The sequence below is a fragment of the Ambystoma mexicanum genome, chromosome 6p (assembly GCF_040938575.1).
Source record: "Ambystoma mexicanum isolate Mex_15411 chromosome 6p, UKY_AmexF1_1, whole genome shotgun sequence".
Classification (NCBI taxonomy): Eukaryota; Metazoa; Chordata; class Amphibia; order Caudata; family Ambystomatidae; genus Ambystoma; species Ambystoma mexicanum.
The window spans coordinates 671,173,840-671,200,303 of record NC_090935.1 but is presented as its reverse complement, the minus strand read 5'-3'; the positions used below and the strand labels follow the sequence as shown (position 1 = coordinate 671,200,303).

Sequence of the window (26,464 nt, the reverse complement as noted above, 5' to 3'; positions counted from 1 at the left end):
TGCAAAGAGTTTGGATGGCAATTTCTCCTTCCCAACCACCGCAATTCTTTGTAAAAGGAGCATCTTACAACTCTTTTTCCAAACACAGACAAAAAACCCGAATATTTCATATGTGATTATAAGGAGAGCTCATCAACCAGTACAAGACAAGATATGCCATAGTACCTATCAAAAGTACTCCCGTGCAAGAGAAAACGTGTATGCACCAAAAAAAAGCTTTGCATACTCAGGGTAAAGAGGTTCAGTTGTGGCTATTCATTTGTCAACCAACACTGCTCAGAGACAATACAGAAAGTGTTTAATACCTTTGCGAATAAACTCATGTTTATTACAAAAAACAATTATCGCTAATCACTGATGTAGCTGTCCAGAAAACAGACATTATGCATTTTTTGCAAATAGAATAATTGAAGGTAAAGGAATGTGTCTGAAAACATGCCAATAGAATTTCATGTCCCACTTTAATGGAGTAATTCAAGGGCCAGGAGAAAATGCCTCAAAATTTGAACAGGACGATAATTGCATCAGAATAACTGCATCGCAGAATACGATTACCAGAATTCCTGGGCCTCTGCTTACTAGCTACATTATGCTGTTCTCTGAGTTGTGACATTTACTGTAAATCAGGCTCACAGCTAGGAGGCATATACACCATCCATTTTACTCCCTAAAAACAGGGCAATGTGCCCAACAAAAAACAGGAAACCAAGAACAAATAGGAATCTACACCCTGCTTCTACCTACAAAATTCCACCAATATCTTTCTGAATCTTTGACCTCCAGAACATTGGCATTGGTAGGAACTCGAATAATATTATTGCCCGATCTCAACAGGAATTAATAATAATAACATATTTTAATAAGCATCCCTACTGGCAAAGCCAATCATTTTCTTACTCCCATAAAAATCTTTTGATTCCAAGTATGGAGTAAAATCGTATCAGAGCCCTGCTTGTAACCCCGACATAGGAGGTGAAATTACAGGGCACATAATACAGCTTATAGTTTGCCCACCCTTGCTCGCCACATCGTAGGCAAAAATCAACAAGAGCCTTACTGATGTTTCTTTGGCGCCCCTTTGAAGACAATCATATATTTGCCCTTTAAGTCAATAGCAGCAATACTCACAGGTACAACATATTGAGTACCTTCTTTAACTAGGGACTTCTTTCACTGTTATCAGTTGAACAAGATGTATGCAGATGCTAGAAGCATGATTTTATTGAAAAGTCCTCAGCAGCTGAGCATCGAAAGAAATAGAAGGTGCAGTTTCCTAGACAATTACTATGATTTCCTAGCCTTCAGCAAACACATTTCCTTCACTGTACTGCACTCCAAAACATCCCATTTTGTTTTTGAAAGGTGCCGATTAGTTCTTCACCCCGAAGAGTGTTCTCCAGTGCCCTTCGACCCGTACCTCTCCACAGCTCCTGTGCTAATCTCCAATATTAGTTGACAGGGCTCTGTAAAAAGTGAGGATTTGTAGCAGTAAAACACAAACTGGGATATTTGCATAACCACAATACTTTGCAAGCAAATCCAACGTAAAGTCTCACAGTGATATTATGTGCAGTTTAAGAAAATGTCATAAATCTGCATGTGCATAGTTACTACGAAGTACATAAAAATGTTTGCAACATACCCCACCTTTCAATTTTTGGGTAGGATTGTACAAGTGCTCAGTGAAACCATTTTTAATAGCAGAGTTAACATATAATTTGTTAAGGTCTATGCCCCATGGAACTCTGAATATTTTGAAAGGTTGCAGATTGTGTGAAAAGCATTCTAGTTATCTCAATATTTTTACCCTAATTTAACTGTAATAATGCCAGACAGAGTCCATACCAATTATCCTTTGCAGGCCAAGTAAACCATATTGCAGTGTTGCTCTCCACCTATAGGGTAATGTTAGCAAAGCTAATGTAGAAGATGCTGAGCATGACATTTGTCTACCCAAAATCCATAGAGAGCAAATTAATATTTGAGTTTTATAATGGGGTAATTACAAGGAGTGGGGGTGCTTCAAAGAGCTTGTGTGACATATGTAAAAAGAATAGGAAGCTTGGGATGAGGTTACATATCCTAGTAGCCTGGTTACTTATAGTCAGTATCCGATATTTGAGCTGACATTTGGGTTACATAGTGTGGGTAATGCATTTGCTACGGCACCACGAGTAACAGACATTCTTGTGCTTGAATGTCATTCAAATTATAACAAACATAAAACAAGACATGTATCTAAGTCTGGTAACCTTTTGCAGCTACGGTAGGCAGAGTCAAGGTTGTCTGGTAATATCTAAATGCGAGTCATACAGTATATGTGTGGTAGAGTCAAGTATAGGAGTCATGGATGGGGAGGGAATATAATGTGGGTAATGTGTGCAGGCATATATATCTTAGTTATATCTTCTGTTCATGGAGCCACTTTTTTCATATTAGTTTTTTTAACTTCTTGTGGGTGTATTCCATTTTTAGGTTTTAAAGATCAAGCTTGCATAGTAGGGCAATGTAAACAGGCTAGACCAGAATATCAAAAATAGTTAGTATAATTTAGCTTCTTTTGGAGAGAAAGCAAATGTAGGTACCTGCTGTGGCTTGTGCCTATTACAACTTTTTGAATTGGTAGGAATGGTCAGTTTGCACAGGTACATTTCTTCTGAGCGGCACCTAGAAGGAGACTGAGCAAGCACACATGTGCATAGCTTATACGAACATGGTTGCGTGTTCTCTTCTCTGGCCCCTCACCAAAACAATTCCCCTTTGCTTCCTATCAACAGGTTGGACCGCTACCCTCCCCGGATTTGGATGTTTCTGTTTCGGGCCCTTTCTCCAATTTACACACATCACTACTTAAGAATATATTTTCTCATTCGCTTTCAATAGGTGTTTTCATAATTATTGTACTGCCCAGTCAATAAATATGATAAATGTATGATCTAGATAGTATGAATTTATTATAGTCTGGTACAAAAATAGAGACAGACAAATAAATCAATACAAGTTGTAACTAGCCGGATACTTGATTAGGTCATTAGAAATGGATTGTACAAATAATCCCATCACAACAGGTATAATCCAAGGCAGACACACTGGGCCTTATTCACAGAGCGTTTTCCAATGGGGTTTTGCCATTATAAAACGCTTCTGTGAATAAGGCCCATAGGTTCAATTGTTCTAATATATATTTGTATCTGAGCAAAATAAGAACATGCCTCGAGTAGCTAAATATACTGATGCTTTTGGAATCGGACCCAGCCTGGCCCAATAAAGAATGTATCACATGCAACAATGCCCGATATGAATGTATCCCTCACAGAATAATCGAATAATATAATGGCCATGCTCAAAGACTGCATCCTCTCACTTCTACCAAACTTAATGGTACTTATTTATTGATCTCAAAATTATAATGGATGAGCCATCCCAGATCTGCGTTAAACCTCAGATACAGGCCCCAATCCCGGCAGGTCAACTCCTCTGCTCATCCTTCCAAGGTTGATAATATTAGTGTTGAGTTGTAACACCTCCTACCAGCACCAAGATCCCTCCCGCGGGGTGAAAGGAGGTTTTACAAACACTACAAACACATCTGTTATGTGTTATGTTATTTCTTTAAAATGTAATACTATGTGTATGGAGATGAGAGATTGTTTTTTAGGATTAATACATTTACACCAGTTGTCTATCCGCACCACCCCTCCCCACCCATGCCATGCCATGCAGTCATTGGTGGCTCAAGTCACAACAATGACACCAATGGATGACTCGGATATAGCAAGTGTGAGGAATCAAAAACAAAAATGTTGCTTGAATGCTGTTGGTCTTATTCCAATTGACTTGTCTTGTTAACTTCGAATGGACCACAGAAGTGTTAGTAAATGGCTATGCTACGTAATAAACAGATTTAAGAGGTCATAAATATGTATTTGTTGCTTAACAGAACTGCCATATATGGCTCCTGTTCCATCAGTGTTTGGTGAAATAAAGCCTGATTTGAATTAGACAGCTTCTTTCCCTGGGAGATGTGAGAACTGAGAAATTAGCCATGTACTGCAGTGACAGTGGTACTACATTAAAAGGATTACTTAGTAATATTAGTTACACATTGGAAATATTACCATCAGGTTTTGATCAGTTGAATTGTGGTGAAAGTCGGAAAAGGAATATTAAATGTGAATTCCGTCAACAGGTTTAAGCGACAATAAATATCTGATGGTAAGATCGTTTTGCAGCTTCCTTACTTATATCCCGAGAAAGAAGTGTTATAGCTGCACTAAGTCAAAAAAGAGGGGTTATCTGCCAAACTTGAATCTCTTCCATTTCTTCCACCCTACAACTCTCCCCTCACCATTCTCCTCTTCTTTATGGCTTATTCCCGGCTAGATGATGATGCGTTTCCCATTCCTTTTGTTTCATTCAAGTGGAAAGAAATTGCAAACAGGATTTACTAGAGATGCAAAACAAATCCTCCATTTTAGAATAGACACATTTCAAAACAGTACCAGCTTTAGATTGAATAACAATTTGCAGCTGGAATTTCATTTAGAGTGTACATTTTTAAAATAAAGAAACATTAATAACTTGTTTAAAAATAACGATTGCTTAAAAAAACCTTACAGTTCCCAATAATTTTGTATTACTCATGTGAGCTAACCAGGAGTGCAGCAGCATCTTTTTGCTAAGGCATTATGCAGCTTTTGATTGCACGGATCGAAATTAAGTTTGGGTAAGCAGGAGCTAATAACAACTCCTGGGTATCAAGCATTAACCAGTGACCAGAGACACCACTGGGGAACAAGGAGCTAGCAAATGTTCCGCAATTCTAAATTCCATATAAGATACAAACCTATCCTTTTGTCCATTATTTAGAAACCCTTCTCCATGAAATGTATTATAGATGTGCCCTAATTCACATATGTGTGTTTGGTCAGCATCAGTTGGCCCTGGGAGCCAAAAGTAGCTCCTGCTAGCTGTTGTCACGCTAACCAGGTTTATCTAGGCTGCAAGCAGGAGCTAAATTTCTCTGAGCTCCCCTCAAATTTGAACCCTGCGATTACATTTCTTCTTACATTACTGGAACGTTCACTTTATCATCATTCCATGTTGCATTACATTTTTGTAGACTGACATCTAATTCAGTGCCTTTTGAAAATTGATTAGTTCATTATCACAACATATTGCTGGATACCAAACACCTCTTTATGTGCATAGATCGTGCTGCATTTCTAATTACTACATCTCAGTATGCGCACTTACCTAGATTGTTCTTCTCAAGATCCAAGCAACACTAAACATCTTTACATCCAGACTGATTATTCCAGAAACAGATGCATGTCTTCGTCCATGTTAAAGCTCGTTTTTTGGTACCAAAGCCAATATGCCTATGATCCAATTTGAGGGCATTCTCGTGAGCTTAAGCATTATATCGATCCCAAAGAATTGCATTGAACATCAGCTTCAGTGTCCTCAGCAACCTCTGTAACAAGCATTGGTTGATCATCTTTAACACTCGCTATACAATCAGCTTCTTATTGAAGGTATTGAAGTGGGGTACCCTCACTCAGGCCGTGGTCCCAACCTGCTTTGGTGACTATCTTCACCATACCCCTTGTGGCACCCCACGTGGGTCTACGCAGCAGACACTTTCATCAGGATTCCTAAGATGGCAGCCGCAACTTTCAATGCTTTTTGTGTTCATTTGGTTGCCTAGCAACCTTTACCAGACACCCTTTAAGGTCAGTGGAGGAGCCGGAAGGCGGAAGCCTGCCCCACCCCCAAGGTCCGTAGCCTAAGGCCAAATCCTGTCTGGGCCTGACCGGGCCGAACTGCGGCCGCAGGACGCCTCACCCTGCTCTTCACACGATCCCCTGGCCCTCGACCTGCTCACCGCAAACATTTCCATTACAAGGTAAGCAAATTCCGAACTACTGTCTCCCTGCAAACAACCCGATACCACTCTTAACTGGTCAACACTCCTTACTGCCCACCGCCACTCTGAACCACTCCCAGCAGAGGATGCCGCTCCCAGTGCCCGGATTGCTCTGTGGTCCACACGAAGGTCTCTGCTCGACTCTATGTGTTCAATTAGATGTAAAATCACCATACTGTTAATACAGATGCAGCCCCTATGTTGGTAAACATCTCACGTGGTCTCCTATGCCCAATCAATTTGAACAACAGTAGGACCTTATCTCGCAGCACCTGCAAAATGCCCGTTTGACATCCATGCATAATTAGCCTGCCGTATCTCGTATTTGTCTATCTTGCCCAGCTTGCTTGAACTGCCCTAATTGTACTGCCTGAACTAATTCTCCTTGCACAGCTGACCAGTTAAACTGCATATCTGTAAAACTGTGGCCTGTTTGACATCTATGCATATAACCTGACTAATTGCGATCTTGTTTAGCTTGCTTAAACTGCTCAGTTTGTCCAATTGCCTCGCCTTGCTTTTCCATGCACAGCTAGCCTGCTAAACTACATATTGAATATTTTTAAAAAACAGTAGTAGCCCACCTACATACCTGTAGTAGCCCACTTGCTCCTTATAGAACAGTTGTCACACCGCTCAACTGCCCCATTTTATAACAGCTATAGCCTCTGTAAATCCCACAGGGCTGTTCAGTTGACTGCTAAAAACCTGTTATCTGCACAAATTGCAATTAGCCCGCACATTAAAACGCTATGAGCCAGCTCCTCCAGCCATTCTGACCACCTAGCTATCACTCTAAACACAGCGTTCCACCATTTGCTCCACATCATGCACCTGTTCTACATATTACGCAATATCCTGGTAGTTTTTTTGCAATATACTACAGCCCACCTTAGCCATGAAAACTACGCCAACATCCTAGCACAGCCCATAAGGCTCTCTTGCTAAAAATCCCCTGCTCCTCCTTGAGCATGAGTAGTAGGCTACCATCATCGGATATCATTCCTCCCTCAGTCTTCCTACCCTCCTGCCTGCACCCTGTATCAAAAATGAGACCCATCATCACAACCGCACTGCATAACCCCTGCCTAAACATTTCGCCACTAAACCCACACCGAATCTACCTTGTTCTCTGAAATATAGGAATGATAGGAATCTGGTGCCTAGTCTACCAGCCCCATCTGCATCCAAAACCATCACTACGTCCAAAACTCACATGTGCGAAGAACAATAGGGACATTACCATGGAGAAACTGCTCCCACTTATACTACCCATCATCAACAACTCTACTGAATTGCACACAGACCCCACTGCACTAGTGGACTTCTACAACCAAACCTTACTCAAGGCTATCAATGCTATCTCCCCATCAAAATGACGCAAGTCAAAACCCTGCGCACATCTTAACTCTTGCTTTACGCCGTACCTCAGAGCCTTACGCAAGAAAAAAAGAAATGCAGAGGCTCTCTGGAAGAGCCTCCATATAGCTACCAATAAGGACAACCTGCTGATAGCATCCCTCAACTACAAAGAGGCAATCCTACAGGCTAAAAAAGACACATACAACAACTGGATTATCCAAGCCAAATCAAAGAATTAGAATCCCCGCCAGCTGATCACAACCCCCCCCCCCCACCGCCGACACCTGTGTCAAAGACATCACGTGGTGCTCCAACATGTAAAAAGCACTTCTAGATAAAATCACTATGCTCCAAGAAAAAACTGAATCCAAAAAACCTGCCTCTCCCTCGCCATACCATAAATCACCCCTATAGTCTCACCTGAGAATACCCACAAGCTATTCAACTTCCCCCCACTCTCTACTTAAGATGTAGAAAACAACCTACAAACTGAAACAACCTAAATGCCAGGGAGACACCTGCCCAGCCCCCATCATCAATGAGGCAGCTAAGGAATTGGCTCCATGCATCACATCCATTCCGTTCTCCCGCTACTTAAGAAACCATCACTAGACCCCAGTATCCCCACCTATTATAGACCCATCACTACGGTCCCCTTTTTATTGAAAATCCTGGATAGATCAGCCTACCTGCAGATCCCGGAGCACTTAGAAACAAAGAATTTTCTCGGCCTTAGGCAATCAGGCTTCAGCCCTAGGCACAGGACAGAGACGGTCCTGACTGACCTAAAAACTCAAATAGAAGAACTAAAAGACAATGGCAAACTTGCCCTCCTCCTACTGCTTGACTTGTCGGCGGCATTTGACTTGGTAAATCATCAAGTCGTATGCAACGACCTAATTTCCGCAGCACACTTTTCAAGCAAAGCTACTACTTGGATCCAATCTTTTCTAGAGAACAGAAAAACTAGGGTCTTCTCCCCATCAGCCTCAGCCAAACACGCACCAGTCACGTGAGGTGTCCCCCAAGGCTCATGCATGTCCCCAACACTCTACAATGTGTTTACAAAGCCCCTCTTCGACTACCTTGATCATTTGGGTGTCATCTACACGAATTATGCAGATGACACACAAATACTCAGCCCCATCACCAGTGTCTACGAAGTAAACTCCAAAGCACTCAATGATATTTACCTTGTCATTCAGGCCTGGATGGCGCAACACGGGCTCTGTCTTAACAACGATAAGACAGAGCTTCTCCTCCTTGGATCACAACTCAGACTCAATAAGCTAGATGCCAAGTTCGACTCCTTCACCGCTGATGGCAACCCCATCAAGGTCTCGAAGGACGTGAAAACTCTTGGTATTTACATAGGCTCCACGCTAACCTTAGCCAGACAAACTAACACAATAACCTCCTCAACAGCCTATACTTGCAAACTAATCACTGCATGCCAACACTTCTTAACCACCAACAATTGCACCACCATAGCCAGAGCATTATACCTGTCCCAAACTAGATTATTGCAATGCGCTCTATCTAGGGACTAGCCAACGGAATACTAACAAGATGCAAGTACTACAAAACAACGCCATCAGGGCAGCAATGAATATTCCCAGAGCCCAACATATCTCAGCAACCAGACGTAATTTAAACTGGCTATCGGTCTACCAAAGAATTGCCTTTAAATCATTGTCTCACACGCACAAGTGCCTCGCGAACCTCGCACTGAGTAACCTGTCCAATCTATTCTCACGCAACAGCCCTGACCATCCCGTTAGAACTGCACAAGCACACTGCCTCAAGATCCCGAGGTTTAAGCTTCAGAAGGCGGGAGGCAGCAGCTTCTCTGTACTCGCTGCTAAACTGTGGAATACACTACCCACCTCACTCAGATCTGAACCATCATACCAATCCTTTAGAAGCAAAGTCAGAATCTGGCTCCTTTCGCAAGAATAGCTCTCTGTTCTCACCCCCTCCTGCTTGTTATACGCAAAACCAGCTTACAACAATGTAAATATGTATATTATAATTATGTCAATGCTCAGTGAATACCATTGTAATCTGCAAGTAATGTATATATGTAACCTAACTGTGTAACTTTAAGAAATGCGCCCAGATGCCTCACGGCTTGGTGCGCTTTACAAATAAACTAAATAAATAAATACATTTGCAATGCCAATAGTTTTGGCGTTTACTGCTGTTTTTTGCATTTCTAAGCACCAGTGTGCAATGAGGAGAGTGCAACATTTTGAAGGAGGAGGCATAAGGGGTGCAGGTGTGCAATAGAGGAAGCCATTGATAGAGGGTGCCATCGATGAGCAAAATAAGGGTGAGAGTAAGAGAGAGAGAGAGAGAGAGAGTAAAAGGCTAAGAAAGCGAGAGGAAGGATGAGAGGGTATAGGAAGAGTTAGTAAGGTGGGTGGATTAGGGTGCATGGTGGGGTAAAAAGAGATGGGTAGGGTTGGGAAGAGAGAGGGGTTAGGATGAGTAAATGGGGTAGAGATAAGGAATGGGGTGCATGGCAGTAGAGGGGGCAGTGTGGGTTGGTGGGGGTAGAGAGTGTGGGGATAGGGTAGGTGGGAAGAGAGAGGAGGGTTGTACAGCAAGTCAAGAGACAGGAAGGCGGCAACCCTGAGGGGTGCGACTCCCACCAACCACGCCCCTTAGGGGAGAATCACCACCGGTCAGCGTGCGCACTGGCCCAAGGAAAGGGTGCAAGCAGGAAGAGGCTGTGGCCATTGCAGGCAGTGATCAGCAGGCAGTGATCACCACTTTTGAGCAGAGTGACGGTCAGGAGTGGGGGCACGCAGAGGGAGGGCCCCTGCCCAAGCTTTGAAGCCAGCACTGCAGAGAGGCCCTGTGGTGTTATAGCTGGGGCATCTGGAAACCCATTTTAGGTATATTTTGGATTTTGGAGCTGCATATAGTGCCTCAAGCAGCGCACCCCCATTGAAAAGCACAGCAAGGGAGGCAAGTGAGCAAGAGGCGCACCACACATAGGAGACAGTGACCAGTGGGGCCGTAGGCTCCCCGGGCCAATCCTGAGGCCGAATAGAGGGCTAAAGGGCCCATCTACATCCGTGGCGGGCAAGGAAGAATAAGGGAGAGACCATTTGGACGGGCTCAGGGCAGAGTGATCCAGGCACCAGGGCCAGGAGGAGGGTCATTTGAAACCGGAGAAGGAGGACAGACAGTGGTTTAACTGCACACAGTTAGAGGGGAGTTTGAACCCCCCGCCTTGCCCGCACAGTCAAGGGCTGACCCAGAAAGCGGCAAAGAGAGGAGGTTTGTACGCCCTGAAAAAGTGGCCAGAAGGGTTAAACACGATATCAGGGAGAGAAGAGGGGCAGAGCTCCCCCCCCCATCAGACCGGCCTACGCACTATATCCAAAAACAAGGGGAAGGACATGTAAGCTGTGCCACCCCTCCCTGTCCCCCCAACCCCCAGTCAGTGAAGAAACCACAGGAAGGAATCTGCAGAGACTCTGGTGCACAGACAGTGAGGTACCGGCTCGGGGAGATCAGGGGCCCATGGCAGGAGAGGATTTGGGGGGCGCGTTGGCAGGCACAGCAAAACATGAAGTGGTCACCAAGGAGGTCCTTCGCCAATGCTTTCAAGATTTTAGGGAGAAGATAGCGAACACCATGCAATCGCAGTGGAGGATGATGTGAGCGGAACTGTCTCAATCGCTGCAAGAGGTGAAGGGGGACATAACGAAACTAGAGGAGCGCAATACAAGAGGTTGCAAGGATCACGCAGAACCTCAAAACTGTTAAGACTGGAGGGGGGTGTCTGTACTCTTGCTCTCTATATGGCAGAGGAGAGGCACAGAGGACCCCAGCCAATATTCTATATTATTGGTAACGTAGTCGAGCAATCAAGGCCCAGCTTCTCAGGAGGTGATGCAGGCTGGTTCTTAAGTACAGTGTAGTACCCAAGCACCCACAAACGAATGTCTGCACACTGTATTAGTTAAAACACAGTCTTTATATAATTAAGGTTCAAGGTTATATACACAATCACAATAACTCACTTTGTGCTGAGTTAATCTATAATGGCAAATATATTCAGTTCTAAGTGGTACCACAATTATTATTAGATTTCATTAAAGTGTATCAACTGTACTCTGGTTAAATGTCACACAAATCACTTAATAAAGGGTAACCAACCATTTATTAAGAGGAAAGCAGTTGGTTACAACAATTGGCAGAATACTAGCCGCTACCACTAGACACAGTTCTGTGTGGAGATCCCCCCCACCTAGGCAACCTGCAAAATAAAAGATATACTACAAGCCCAGTCCATAAATTGTTCAATGAGTCTTAGTTCCTTCGACAATGTTTCTACCGCCCCAATGTACCTGGATTAGCAGAATTCGACAACAGGTCGTCGACGGAGCCTTCTTGAGAGGCTCCCTTTAAAGCAGGAGCCACGGATCGTCGAGATCCCTCTAAGAAAGTGAACTCGGCGTCGAGGCGGCAGCTTCAGTCCCAGCAGTGCTTGTCGATGGCGGAGCGAAGACGTCCTGCAAGGAAGAGGCGTGGTGGGCACCTCGATGTCGATAGTTCAGGACCGCAAAGAGTTTGTGAAGAACTGGCCCAGCAAGGGAGTCAGGCGTCTCTACGGTCTTTGGGTGGCGGGAAACCCATTGACGGATGCTCCTCGTCACGTCGACGGCCTGGCCTTCTCCAGCGTGATAAGGCGGTCGGCGGTGCGGACGAGCGCATCCAGGAATCAAAATGTCTTACTCAATGGAGAGAATATTCGTCGAATGGTACAGAGCAATCAGAACGAAGCTTTTCCACTGGATGTAACCTTCAACGCATGGAAGACTCTGGGTTAATACTGAGAACCCCTTAGGATTCTGCATGTTGAGTCGTCTGACTACACTTCAGTTCATGACCAAGCACCCGTAACTTAGATCTTGATCTACGGATTACAGATTGATAAAATGATATGCTGAGGGATTACGGGCAACGCAGTCCCACCTGTGAAGGTCCACTATGTCCATAAACTATGAATGGTGAACATATACCAACAAGAAAGTGACACCTCACCCAGTTGAAAAGTTTTGGATTTATTCGGACGCATAAGTTCCATGCATAGTTATCTTTGAACTCACTCCCACACCTGAAAGAAACTACAAGAGTAGCAGTTAGAATTGGCAGTGCACATGGTCCAGTGAAGATAGACAAATCGAGCCTAGTTTTAACGTTTCGTAGCGTCCTGAAGACGGGGGCTGACTATACACCAACATCAGGAATGAATCCGCTTAGGTGTTCCTCTACCCCCAGAAACACGATTAAGTGTAGACGTGTCATGATAAATAGAAATTCACTCATAACTGCCTAAATCAACAGTGTTACTAATATCACACACCTTTGAATGCAGAAGGTTATATGTTGATTTACCCCATTGATGGGGGCCGTCATAACCACCTTTATGTGATTTATCTGATGTATTCCTCTTATGTTTCTTCAAAAACGCTGATTCTTTGAATGGCCCTTAGCAGGCTTTTTTCTTTTAGTGATTTGTTCATGTGTTTTATAATACATGTTTTTTATATTTTGTATACCTATTAAAATATGTTTTTTGATACCTGATTTAATATTGATATATACAGCTGAGTGAATGTTATTGTCATTCATGGAGTAGTCATTCCACAGCCAATGTGCTGGGAAGTTGGGAAACTATTGGTGAAACTGTTTTTATATACACTTACTCAATGGAGCGTTGCGGTTCCGGTCATCGATGGCACGGCGTCAAGGCGTCTTCTGGGCAACACGGTGTTGATGGGCCTCCAGCGTTATATAGCAAACCTGCGAACCCTGGTTGACGAAATGTCCAGTGCTTCTCTTCGTTCTCCTCGGCGGTCCCAGACTGCGGACGGCAGCCTGTCGAGGGTCTGACTTCCAGGGAGCTTCGGCGAAGGTTAGCTGTGCTCGATGGTCCCTTGGAGCTCGGGAAGAGGGTGCCTAACCAGGTCCTCTCTTGGATCAGTCTCGACGTCACAGCGGCTTTCAGATTACGTTGAAGGCAACAGCAGTCAACCTTCTTCTTCGGGCTTGGCTTCGAGATCAAGCGTCAGTTTCGTCTTCAGCTTCTGAACGAAGTCAGTTTCTAGTTCAGCTTCTGAACGAATTCTAGCAGTGAGAGGCCCCCAGATATACTAGTTGATCTCCCATTCATTCTGCTGGGTCACACTCAGGCAATCAATCACTCAGAAGGGCATTCAGCAGTCAGTCAGCCAATCAGGCATACAGTGCATTCAGGCCATTCTCCTCCCTCTCAGACACTCACAACAAGGAATGTGTATTGGGACAAGTACCCAGCCATTCAACACTACACACTGCATTCATACGAGTTTCAGGCAGGGCTGTCTCCGTCATTGTGTTTCATACTAGAAACCAGACATCCACAACAAGAAGTGCATATTGGTCACACACTCCATTCACCTAGGTCCCACAACATCCAGTCACTGGGAAGGCTCCAGCCAGTCTGGCATGGACTTCACTACAATACCATATATGGAACTTCCACCCAACAGCCAGTCAGGGGGAAGGGACAGAGTCAGGGCTTCCAAGGTCTTCGGGAAAACAAGGTAACAAGCAATAGAAAGCAAGAGGCCACGTGGGCCATCTTGTTTCCTATCAGGAATCAACTGATTCCAATAGCAGGGCCTGGGTATCCCAAAATGGACGATACTCAGAGCACCCGTCAACTTCAGCATGGAGCTGCCACCAGCCCATACCCTGCTCTGCAGGCCACACACAGTTGCCCAAAAACATACACTAGGGGCACAGGGTTGTACCCCACCCATAGGTGCCATAGGGGTATCCCATGTGTCTGTACACCAAACCAAAAACAGGAAGATCTGTACTGCCAGGAGTCCCACATGGATTCCTGGCCAGAAAACAATACAGAAAATGAAAAAGGACTACAGGACAAGGACAGGGAGGCCCTGTCCCTCCAATGCATTTCCAGCATCACAGAGACCCAGAGCAAAGACCTTGAAAACCACTCGAGAAAAATCGAAGTTCAGAATAAAGGACTTGCTGAGGCGGTGGCTGATAAGGATCTACACACAATGGTGCAGGAAGTGTATGCAGACCTGCTGGAGGTGGAAGACTGGTCGGGGATAGAGCTGGACGTGGGCGGGCATACGCTATAAATTGACCTTTCCCTTTGGACTAATGATCGAATGAGAAGGGAAATAGCATTGAGTCACCACTGCAATGAAGATATGAGGATCCTTAAGATTGAGGGCGAAAGGTCACCAAGGCAAGAACAAAGACCAGTGAGAGAAATGCTCAAGATGAAAATGTGGGAGTGGACGAAGTTTTCGCCAAGGGGCTAAAATAAAACTGGTCCTAGGGGGCCCGGTTAACCCCACCTCCCCCCGACAAGGGGGCAGGAGTGGTAGGGGCCCACATGCCATCGACACAGGAGCGCCATGCTGAGGGAAAAGATGGGTTACAGGAAGGAATGTTATAGCCCGCCTGGGGGAGGGAGTTGGGGGAAAGGTACCGGGGGAGGTGGGTGGTACAGGATGTCTTGGTCTATCTACATGAGTCTAGGGGGACCCACACAGGTTTACTCTGGGTTGTTACAAGGCCTAATTCAAGAGATGAGGGTTGGGGGGAACTAGAGGCTGGTTGAGCCCGGCCAGAGAGGGGGGATCCCAACAGCAGCCACTCATTAATACAAGCCGCACGCTAAAAGGAACATGGGGAAGAGGGCGTAGACCGACCTCCCTAAACGTCAGAGGAGTAAGAGAAAGAAGGTGGAACAGTTCTTGGGGCGGAGAGAAGTCAGGAATTGTAGCCCTCCAAGAGACTCACGTTCAGAGAAAAGACAGGTATAAACTGAAAATCATCTGTTCCAATCCAACACCCCAAGGAAGACGGGGGCAGTGTTAATCGCTATTCGGGACATCCCAGGCTTCCAGGTCATATCTACACAGGGGGACACAGAGGATAGGTATCTGGCGGCCTCTTTCCAATGGGATAGGGGGACGTCCCCAATACGGAGCAAGATGGGTTCTTGCGGGTGACACTGACCAAATTGGAGACTTTTGCCAAAGGACAGATAATATTGCTAGAAGACTTTAATCTGGCGTGGTACCCAAGAGAAGACAGGAGCGCAAGGGTGTTCCACAACCAGGTGGTGCCATCTGCCTGCTTGAAGGAACACATGGCCCAATTGATGTTGGAAGATGGCTGGAGGGGTTCATAGATCCTTCTCCTTCATAGATTACGCCTGGATGTCAAGGTCACTATTGGGTAGACCCTGTCAGACCATGCGCCCATAACAATCACCTTAAACTTGGGTCAGAACTAACCAGACCTATTGCGGTGGACGTTCCCTAGCCACATCCTTAAGGATGGAGTCCTATGTGAGGACATAAAGAATAAAATATTGGATTACTTTGCACTTAACGCAACAGAGGGTGTATGCGACCAGGTGATGTGGGACACGTTTAAGGCTACATTGAGGGGGGAGCTCATCGCAATGAAGTGCCAGAGGGACAAACAACTAGGTCTCTTACAGGAGGAATTGGAAGCTAAACTTAGACAATGTCTCACATGGCAAAGAACGCGGCGAGTATGCTGCAAAGGGAATATTGGCCAATTAGGGGGCAATAAGATGTTTTGCAGACTGGACCCGCAGAGCATTCATTGCTCTACCTCCAACAGAGGTATGATGTCAAAGGCAATAAGGCCGATCGCCTGTTAGCGAGATTGATTAGGAAAAAAGAAGCGTTGGAGGACAATACTTCAAATAAAGGTGGGGGGGCAAGAAAGCACTGCACTACCTGACATAATTTCAGTCTTCACAGAATATTATTCATCCCTGTACACATCAGATTATCCTGAGGAGGTAGCCCAAAAGGAATACCTGTCCCGTGCCCTCTATCCTAAGATCACTTCTCAAGAACCGGAAGAACTTGAGGGAGACATTACTCCTGAAGAAGTGAGGGCGGCTATAGCTGCCTTGCCATTAAGAAAGGCCCCTGGTCCGGACAGCCTTCCAGCGTGTTTCTACAAAACCTTTGGAGAGGCACGGATACGGCACCCAGTCCAGCTCTTCAACTCTTTTGGAGTGGGGGGGCAGGGTGTACCACCCAAACAATGGAAGAAGCCAAGGTTGTGCTGCTCCTAAAACTGGGTAAGGATGTCACTATGTGGTTCGTAGTGGCCAATTGCCCTTATTCATCTAGACACAAAGATCTACACCACGGTTCTTGCGTCAGGCGTTGATAAGCTCCTCCCCAAACTGATTGATCCCGACCAGATAGAATTTATTAGGCATAGGCAGACCTAGGATAACATTCGGCGGGTCTGTCATCTGATTGAAAAAGTTAATAAATATAGAACCCCTGCACTTATACTAGCGTTGGCTGCCGAGAAGGCATACGACCATGTCGAATGGCCATTCCTCTTCCATACCATGGAGGTTATGGGATTCGGTTCCAAATTCCTTTCAATGGTAAGACATAACTATCAAACTCCCTCCTTGCGCCTGGCAATCAACAGGCAACTTTCCCCAGAGGATCAAGGTCTCACGAGGCACTAAGCAGGGTTACCCGCTGTCCCCGCTCTTATACGCCATCCACCTGGAGCCGCTCTTGGCTAGCATTAAGGGCTCCCACGGATATTAGGGGGATTCCCTTTGGGGGTGCGGAGCATAGAGTCGCAGCATTTGCCGATGACGTGCCCCTTTTGATCATAGAACCAGAAAAATAAAAGCCAACAAGTCAGAGTTATTAAACTTGGCCGCACCCCTTAGAAAAGGTTCAGGAATTGCGGGGTATAGTAGCCTATAGATGGGCAGAAACCGGCACTATATATTTGGGGGTCCAGATTACTGGTTCTCTGGATGCTCTTTACCGTGCGAACTACCTGCCTCTAGCGGAAAAGCTACACCAGCTGCTGGTGGAATGGGTGCCCTTTTCAATATCCTGGATGTGGAGGATAAGTGCCCTTAAAAAGGTGATTTTGCCCAAAGTTCTGTACTATTTCACGGCCCTGGAAGTAGGGATTCCCCAAGGTTTCTTCAGGATCCTTCAAAAACATGTGGGGTCATTTATTTGGAACCGCAAGAGACCCAGGGTAGCTATGCAGATGCTAATGTCTCCCAGAAGCAATGGAGGGCTGGGTGCGCCAAACTCCTGCCTCCATTTCCTTGCTGCTCAAATCAGAGTGATCCGGGATTGGGTCTGGGGAGATTGCGGGAAGGACTGGTATTGAATGGACAAAGCAGCGATAGGCTTGCCGCTTGACTAGGTATTGTGGCGACCAAAGGGGGATAGACCTGCAAACATGTACCGTACCAGGATAGGGGTCCTAATGGGGGACTCATGGGATGAGCTGGTGTGGAGAGTGAACTTGACCACCTTCCCCTCCCGGCTGACATCACTGTTTAGGAATCCCCAGTTCACACTGGGTATGGAAAGGGGTGCCTTCAATGGGTGGGAGGCGGCAGGGTGACACAGACTTTGTGACATGTTCTCAGGTCAGGTCATTAAATCCTTTGCACAGTGCAAGCAGGACTTTAGGCTAGATGAGGGGGGAGAAGTATCACTACTCTCAACTGAGGCACTGGCTTACAAACCCAATTGCCAGGTCAGCTGTCACCAGGGATCTCATGACCTTTGAACGGTTTTTAACGATCGACATGCGGGACAGGCATTTGGTAGGAACGTTACATGGGATTATAGCAGAAGGGGCAAGGAGCCAGGCATGGCACTATATGGAGCAGTGGGAAAGTGCAGTAAGGCAGCCGCTGGAAGGGGAACATTGGACTCAGTTATGGGCAGAATATTCGCCTCCCCTGCCCCCAAGCTCACACGGGACATTCAGATTCAGGAGATTTTGGGGGGTGGGGGGGTTAAGATAATGGTCCAATGGCATCTCACCCAAGAAATTCTACTTTAATTCTACACAACAGGGTCAGCGCTCTGCTGGAGGGGATGTGGGGAACTGGGATTGTGGAAGCATATCTGGTGGGAATGCCCAGTCATACAGCCTTATTGGAACATGATCCGTGCAGCAATGAATAGTATTTTTGGGAGTTAGATGCCGGACAACATAGGGATAGCCATCCTGGGAATAAGCGAGGTTCTGGAAAATCTACACTCCAAAGCACAAAGAAAGACATATGTCGTTCTGATAGTGGCGGCAACGCTTGTGGTGGCACACACAACATGAACGAGTTAGTAAAATCAGGAACTTTGAGGCAAAGGAGTGGGTGACATTCGATTCAAGGGGATCCCCAAAGGTTTCTCTTGGACTGGGACATCGTCATGCATCACCTGCAGCGGGAATACCGTGATGCATGGTGCCAGAGGAAAAGGAGATTGCTGGGGTGAGTAATCGCCCCACTTCGGGAGGACACCTTCACAGGAAGCTGGAAGGAGATATAGCTGAAGTTTCTAGGGGCTGCGAGGATTATGGGGGGTTTCTCAAATGGTGCAAGGGCCCATACACCGACTGGCGACAGAGCTAGCCACTCACAGAAACTTGGGTCCGGGAGCCATCTACAGAGTTTATGGACTCGGGGGAGGTGAGGGTGAGGGAACAGGACTGGGTGCATTGTTGGTTACATGTGTTGGGATCGAGGGGCAAGAAGGGACGGGGAGGGGGTTACATGTGTTCTTACTGTTGAAAATGCCCTTGAAATATATATATATATATATATATATATATTTTTTTTTTTTTTTTTTTTTTTTTTTTTTTTTTCGTTATCTGCAACCCTCACCAGCCAAAATCTGCTCTCTGGCCGAGCACAAACACATTATTTGACTCAACATTCACTTGTTTTGTCACACACAGCATTCACTCGATCATTGCACGAGAGGATCAGAAGTGACCTTCCCATGCATTTTATAAACCCCAGCACCTGTTCCAAATAGGCACAGGGAAATGTTTTTTTCCCTGTGCTTTGAAAAGTGCACCTCTTTTGAAAATCGCAATTTACTTGAAAATGCCCAGAACCCCCTTTCCACCCTCTGCCTTGCACAGTTGTGCATTTGCTGGGAAATGAGCATTTTAGTGTGCACAACTATGATGCACACATTTAAATGTCTCTTGTGCACGGTTCAGCACCCTTTTCGTGCAAGTGAAGTGAATTAGTATCCCATCAATTGCACCAAACACGTTTTGAAAACCGTGGCACAATGGTTTATCCCTACTGATCACTTATTTACGCTGTACGTTAATTTCAGAGAGTGTGGTTTGAGGTGTCAGAGGGGAATTGGGAATGAGAAAGGACACACGAGAAGGAAAGTGTGCATGGGGTTTTAACTATTTCTGTCGTCATTAATCCCCAGATTTGCTCATGATCAGGTATTGTGTTAAATACCATTAGCTCCAGAGGAGATACGGTGAATGGAATCGTTAGCCCCCGGAGCACGTACTGTGCATGCCATCATTCTCACAGTGCAGGTATCCTGTCTGTGGTTAGAAGCCCCAGGGCAGGTATTGTCAGATGTAGCTGATGTGCAGGAACATACTGTATCAGAAGTCATTAGCTCCAGAGCTGGTATTGTGCCTGCACTCCTTTACCATTAGCGATAGAGAAGGTAGGGCCTGCTGCTATTCATTGAGGTGTTGGTTCTGGGTCTGCAGCCATTAGACCTAGAACAGACACTGCCTGCGGTTATTATCAACAAGGGTCATTAGACGACCCAGATAAAGTACCGGATCTGCACTGCAGCCATCAGCCCTGGGGAATCACTACTTCCAGAGCAGGCACTGGAACTGGAGACAGTACACATCTGCAATCATTAGCCGGCGCAGGTATAATTATATAGTCACTTACACCAGACCACGGTCTGTGTAGTTGCTGCACAGCAGTTACTGGGTCTGCGAGCATTCCAAAGCTTGAACTGTACCGTAAATGAGCTTTGGAGCTGTCAGCCCACCCACATCGTTTTGTGGGGGCCGGCCGCCGTTGCGGCCGTAACGTAATGACGTCCCGGACGTGACGTCAGGGGAAGGGGAGGGGCGGGATGGGAGTTTCGGCAGTTGCCGCCACAGTTTAATAAAGGAAGGTTGTACGCACTCCCGGCTCCCGCGTATTATTGCCGCGACGCCCGCGTGCGCGCGCTGCGCATTACTCAGGCCCGAGCCTGACAATTATGACGAGGAAGTACGGCCCACTAGTGCCGTGTTGAGGTCCGTAATCGTGCGGCTCGGCGCGTCGGCGCACCTCCACAACGCGTGCGGGAAGCCGCCAGCGTCTGACTGCGGCGTCGGACCACGCCGTGACCCTGCACTGAGGATCTGCGCACCACACGGGCAGGCACAGCCCCACAGCCACAGCAGGGGAGCTGGAACAACCCCACCAGCAGAGGCACGGAAAGCGGATCAAGATGTCGGACACCGCAAGCACGCCTGCCTCATCCACTGGAGGGACAAGCACCGCAGCAGCCTCGCCAGGAGGTGGCGACGGTACCCAAGGCAACAATCTGCCGCTCACACGGAAGGAGGAGCAGCGCAGGTGATGCACATGCCAAACCCCTTCGAAATTAGAGACATCAAATCTGGGGCCCCTTTGGACGATATGGCTCAGGGACTTCAAATTTTACACGGGAGCGATAGGGCTAACCGATGACGCAAGATTGAAGAACACGCTGTTCATGACAGTTGGGCCAGCAGTGAGGGACATAGTGAGCTACTTGACGTCGACACAGTAACATACGGTGAACTCCACGCCAAACTATCTGAATACTTCGCTCCACACACAAACGTCGACTATGAATGTCACGTATTCCACACGACCAGGCAAGAAAAGGGCGAATCCATCGACAATTTCGTGATGCGCCTGCGCATAAAACTAAAACACTGCGAATTCCACAGATATTCAAACGAAGAAGCTCTTAGATTGCAGGTGATCGCAAGCTGCCTCTCGCAACCTTTTCGTAAACAACTCCTGCAAAAACAAAGGTCACTCGAAGAGATCCTAGCACTGGCTCGCATGGAGGCCGCTGTTGATTCACAACTGGACAACCTGGGGAAAGTATCCATACAACAGCCAGGAGAACCCGCAGAATCGGTCAACAAGCTATACACAAGCCCCAGCCAGGGAGGGAGGCGCACAGAGGCCACCTGCTACAAGTGCGGTTACGAATATCCGCACGCCGGGGACTGCCCGGCCCTGGGACAACAATGCGGCGCATGCGGATGCATGGACCACTTCAGGGCCACGTGCAAGAACGCCCCAGTGACGGCACAGGGTAGACCCCGAACACAAGACAGATGCCGATATAGCCGGCAGAGCCCGCCCAAACCCAGAGGAGAGCGCGTCAGGAAGCCGACAAAAAGAGAGGACAGTAGCAGATCCAGCCACTACTCCCGGGACGACAGGCGCTCGTCAGAGGACACGCGACGCTCCCACAGAAGACGCTATGTCCGCTACATAGAAACGCGATCCCCCACCAGCAGCGACACCCCATTCTCAGTGGATGACCAGGGGAAAAAGGGCTATGTGTGGGCCGTCAAGACTAACACGACAGCCACACAGCACAGTCCCATACTCACATTGAATGTAAACAACACGCTGGTGAAGTTTCTCATAGACACCGGGGCCACGGTGAATATCATAAATGAACAAACCTATGAAGCACTGACCCCACCTCCCAAAATCAAGAAGGCCGAAATAGACATTTACCCGTATGCATCCACGACGCCTCTACCGTGCAAAGGCACCATAACAGCGTGGTGCTCTCACAAAGACCACTCCGCGAGAATCCCACTACACATCCTCAAAACGGAAGCCGACAGTGGCTGCATCCTAAGATTCAGGACAGCCGTGGAGATGGGCCTGGTACACATTCTCTATCAGCTGATGGCCCACAAGTACTTTGCCAAACCGGAGATAATTGAACAGACTTTCCCTAAATTATTCCACGGCCTAGGAAAACTAAAACACCGGAAAGTACACCTGCACATAGACCCACTCATTAAACCAGTAGCCCAACACTACCGCCGCATTCCATTTAACATTCAAAGACAAGTGGAAGAAGAACTTGATAAACTGATCAAGATGGACGTTATTGAACCAGTTTCGGGGCCCACCCCCTGGGTTTCACCCATCGTCCCAGTCCCCAAAAAGTCACTGGACGGGTCCATCCGCCTGTGCGTCGACATGCGCAGAGCAAACACCGCCATCGAGAGAGAGAGAGACACCAGGCGCCCAGGATCACAGATATGATCCACCTCCTACACGGATCAAGGGTTTTCTCAAAATTGGACCTGACGAAAGGATATCACCAGATCGAAATTGCAGCCGAATCTAGATATATCACCACGTTTGTCACCCACCTTGGGTTATTTCAGTACAAAAGACTCAGTTTCGGCATCTCTTCGGCGGCTGAAATATTCCAAGAAGAGATTCACAAAGTAATTCGACACATACCAAACTGTCTGAACTATTCCGATGATGTCCTGGTGTACGGCAAAACGCAGGAAGAACACGACAGGGCGCTCCACAAAGTATGTCAGGCGATGGAAGAAGCCGGCCTCACACTAAACAAGGCGAAGTGTGAATTCTCCAAGGGATCGCTGAGATTCTTTCGTCACATCTTCTCAGGGAAAGGCATGAGGCCGGACCCGGAAAAGGTAGAAGCGCTGAACTCTGCCACCCCCCCCGTGAACACAACGGATCTGCGCTCATTCCTGGGCCTAGCCAGCTATTGTTCTAGATACCTAAAGGACTATGCCACTGTCAGCAACCCCCTTCGACTGCTCACCCGAAAGGACACACCGTTCGTATGGTCAAAGGAGTGTCAAGTGGCGTTCGAAGCCTTCAGAAGCGCCATTTCACAGGCAGAGGACATGGCGTACTACGATGCCCGAGACACCGAGGTGATTGTAGACGCTAGCCCGGTAGGCCTTGGTGCCATCCTGACACAAAAAGATCCGGAAGACCCACGAAATGTCCACATAGTCGCATACACCAGCAGGAGTCTGACAACCACAGAACAGGCATACTCCCAAGCGGAAAAGGAGAGCTTGGCGGTAGTACGGGCCTGCGAGTACTTTCACCTGTTCCTCTTCGGCAAGAGATTCACAATAGTCACGGATCACCAGGCCCTCCTGACCATCGACGGAAACCCCAAAGCCGTTATGCCACCAAGGATAGCCAGATGGGGCCTGAGGCTACAAGACTACCAGTTCACGGTAAAACATCAGCCCGGAAAGGAGGACAACCCAGCCGACTATCTCTCCCGTCACCCCACGGCATCCACGGTGTCTCAACCCTCCATCGCGGATGCGTACATTAACTATGTCATTCACCACCTACAGCCGCTGCCCATAGGATGGGCAGAGATAGCAGCTCAGTCGGAATCAGATCCTGCACTAAGCATCGTCAGACATTGCCTTCTAACAGACAAAAGGGCCCTCATGAGGCAGCAGGCGAAGGCGGAAGCGGACCAAGTCAAGGAAGAAGTTAAGGGACTACATCTAGTCCGTGACGAATTGACAGTGGTGGAGGGCATGGTACTGCTAAAAGGGTGCAAGGTCGTCATTCCGAGGACACTCCGGGAGAGGACGATACACTTGGCCCATGAAGGACATCGCGGGATAGTGGCCACGAAACGGCTTCTCCGGCAGAAGGTGTGGTTCCCACAGCTTGACAGCCTAGTAGAAACCATCATAGGAGGATGCCACATCTGCGCACATGTAGCCCCGCCGCCACACCCAAATCCGCTACAAATGTCACCGCTTCCCACTAAAGTGTGGGAGGAGCTAGCAGTGGACCTGTTCGGACCATTGAATGACGGCACGCACGTCGTGGTACTCATGGACGAACATTCGAGATACCCCGACGCCCAGATCGTGGAAAGCAGTGCAACATCGAGCATTATCCCCGCCCTCGACCGGATGCTGTCAGCGTTTGGGATCCCCAAAGCCATAAAGTCAGACAACGGCCCCACCTTCATAAGTCACGAGTTTCAAAAGTTTGCACGATACATGGGATTCCAACATCAAAGGATAACACCCCAATGGCCTCAGGCAAATGGCATGGTCGAAAGATTCATGACCAACATCAAGAGAACACTACAGATTGCTCACATCCAAAACAAACCCTTCGAGCAGGCTCTCAATCAACTGCTCAGGGAGTACCGTCACACGCTACACAGCACCACAGGCATATGCCCGGCAGACCTGCTATTCCGGAGGCCGATCACCACAAGGCTACCAGAGGACCCAAGACCCAAGGGCGCGACAAGCCTTGAACGAGAAGCAAGAGTCAATGACGAGAGGAACAAAGCGCAAATGAAGGAAGCAACGGACAGAAAGAGAAGGGCGAGAGAAAACCTCATGCAGCCAGGCGATGAGGTATGGGTCAGACAACCCAAGCACAGAAAGGAAGAAGCGACATTCGCACCCGACCCCCTCATCATCACTCATAAGAAAGGAACGATGGTCACAGCACAAAGAAGTGACTGCACGTCCATAACCCGAAATAGTTCACAGTTCAAGCGGGTAAGGCCCCATCATGGAGAGCGGTGGGAATGGGACAGAGACAGTGATGAGAATGGCCCATCAGAATAACCATACCAAGGAGACGCCGAGGAGTCGGAGACGGAAAAGGACGGTGCAACCCCTGCCAGAGACTGTTCGACACCGTGCGGGGCGAGACGCCCTGAGAGGAGTCGCATCAAGCCGCTCCGCCTGATAGAAGAAATGGGGTAAGGAGACAGGAGCACCCCTCATGTTAAAAAGGGGGGAGATGTCAGCCCAACCACATTGTTGTGTGGGGGCCGGCCGCGTTGCGGCCGTAAAGTAATGATGTCCCGGACGTGACGTCAGGGGAAGGGGAGGGGCGGGATGGGAGTTTCGGCAGTTGCCGCCACAGTTTAATAAAGGAAGGTTGTACGCACTCCCGGCTCCCGCGTATTATTGCCGCGATTACCCAGGCCCAGGCCTGACAGGAGCAGCTACTGTGTCTACAATACCAGTAACAGACTGCCCTGTATCACTTCACAGACTGCCCTGTGTCACTTAAAAACCAGAGGTTTAGAAAGTCACGTAGTTACAATTTAAATTTCAACATGTGATGAGTACAATGCAGCGGATTAAAGCTTCAGCTGCAGCTTCCAACTTTAACGTGCATTTACAGAAATTGCAAAATGGCTCCTCTTACCAATATAACAACAAAGGGGTGAAAACGATCTAATTTAAAGGATGCTAAAAGAAATGCATATACAATTCATTACAGGAGCTGGCTCACATACACACACCTGATAATGCCCGGAAACTGGAACGGAACTTTGGGTAAAGAGAAGCCTTATGTTGCTTTCAATATCAAATCAAAAACACAATTAAAGTCCCTAAGAGACCAGATAACATTGTGTGTTAGTTTAAAAGTCTGCCAACACTTTATAGAATGCCTTTAAAGCGTCATGACGTAACCCACGTATTTCTGCCTTTAAGTCGCCCTGACGTTTTCACGTAAGACGTTTAAGTTCTTAGGCAGCGAATCATGGCGGAAGTACGACTCTGCCATGCATGGGCAGGTATATTTATGCGCCGGTGGTTTATTTGTTTTTCTTATTTTGATTTTGGTTGCAGCAACAACGGGTCTCCGTGTGTGTTATTGGCTTGTGAGTAGTATCCCCGGCTCGCTGCCGCCCGCAACCAGAGGCGATTTAGGGCTGTGCTGTGCAGCGCACGCCGAGGGAATTTCAGGGCAGATGTTTTTTGCAAATTCTGCTGTCAGCAAGTCGGATTTGTTGTTTGGTACACGTTCTTTCACGTCCACCTCCAGTGGCGTTTTGCTGTATTCACGGGCTTTCTACAAAACTGTTCAATTTATACGCCCTCTGATCTTTCTTCACCCCTTATCTGTGCAACACGGATGTCACTGTTTGAACGTCAATGAACTGCTCCATGAGGACCCAATGACGTGTTGCAGAGAAACTTGCAACACGTCTTTGTTCTCGAGATCTCAACTTCCCACACCCCGTCCCGGCCCACCTGCGGAACTACAATACCCAACATGACAACCCACCTTCCCAGTTCCTTCATTCTATTTCATCAATGAGTCTTGTTCTCGCTTGCTGAGGTCTCTGGCACCTCTCATCTGATTTATCGGGGCTATGTCCGTATACGCTGGTTCACTTGGCTCAGCCCAGTTGGAGTCTTCACCATCACCTT

The 26,464-nt window shown here is 47.3% G+C and overlaps 1 protein-coding gene across 1 annotated transcript in view; it reads right to left on the bottom strand.

Moving 5' to 3' along the window:
- ZCCHC9 (zinc finger CCHC-type containing 9) overlaps positions 1 to 25,679 on the bottom strand; it is a 141,816-nt gene extending 116,137 nt beyond the window's left edge. The window contains exon 1 of the mRNA XM_069627557.1: positions 25,549 to 25,679. The gene's annotated coding sequence lies outside the window, so the exon portion shown is untranslated. The remainder of the gene's footprint in view (positions 1 to 25,548) is intronic.
- Positions 25,680 to 26,464: the final 785 nt, after the last annotated feature.